The sequence below is a fragment of the Eurytemora carolleeae genome, unplaced genomic scaffold (genome assembly GCF_000591075.1).
Source record: "Eurytemora carolleeae unplaced genomic scaffold, Eaff_2.0 scaffold21, whole genome shotgun sequence".
NCBI classification, from domain to species: Eukaryota; Metazoa; Arthropoda; class Copepoda; order Calanoida; family Temoridae; genus Eurytemora; species Eurytemora carolleeae.
Window position 1 is genome coordinate 15,750 of NW_019396207.1, and position 1,037 is coordinate 16,786.

Sequence of the window (1,037 nt, forward strand, 5' to 3'; positions counted from 1 at the left end):
GGTTTGGATAAATCAGTTTATTAAATGGTTAGGGTTTAAATAAACCCTGAGACAATTCATCAACACGATCCTGTTCCAGAACTTAAACTTTCCTTGTAGTGAGAGGTGATTATTATTATTATTATTATTATTATTATTATTATTATTATTATTATTATTATTATTATCATTATTATTATTATTATTACTATTATTGATGTTATGAAGTCTGTTTTCTCCCTGAAAAGTATAAAAAATCTGTATGCGGCCTTGATGCTCGTAACATCCAATAGATGATTCTCAGGAAAATTTCCAATTATATGATTTAATAATTTCAAACTAATTTTTTGTCTTCCGTGTTTAAAATCAGTTTTATGTCTTAATTTTGGCTCTTTTTTAAATAGACTTTACAATTTTTAACAATTCCTATTTTAATGTTTCAGACGGACCGTTTGATATCCACATTGATATATTTTTATCTAACATTTCTGTGGCTTAAAACTTAAACAGTGTTCAGATTTAATTGCAACAAAACTAGGGAATTTAAACTTAATCCTATTCCAAGGAAAACAAGTAAAATGTAACAATCATTCCTTTTTTTAAACAAAAATAAACTCGGTGCAGTTTTCTCAAAATAGATTATGAATCAGAAAATTCAAATGTTTTGTAAGATTTTACTGCGTTGCGTATAAGTAGGAATTTTTCACATGACGCATTATGAAACATTTCGTCATGTGTCAATCCTAAAAATTTTCCCTCCGACAATATCGTAGAAAATATTTACTTTTGCATTTATAGATTCCATTTGTGGTTAAACAGTTTGCTTTGGCAAATTTAAAAATGTTATCAAATTATTCTTCAAAGAACAAGTTTATAGATTAATGTCAAATTATTTAAATTTGATAAAATTAGTCTTTTTTTAGATGTTTTTAAATTTAACCCACTTACCTTTTGATGGCATGCTTAGTTATACAAGTTTTAAAAAGTACTGTCGTGAATAGTCAAAGGAGTCTTTAACCAGAGGATGAGTAAAAAATGACGTAAAAAATTTAAATTTT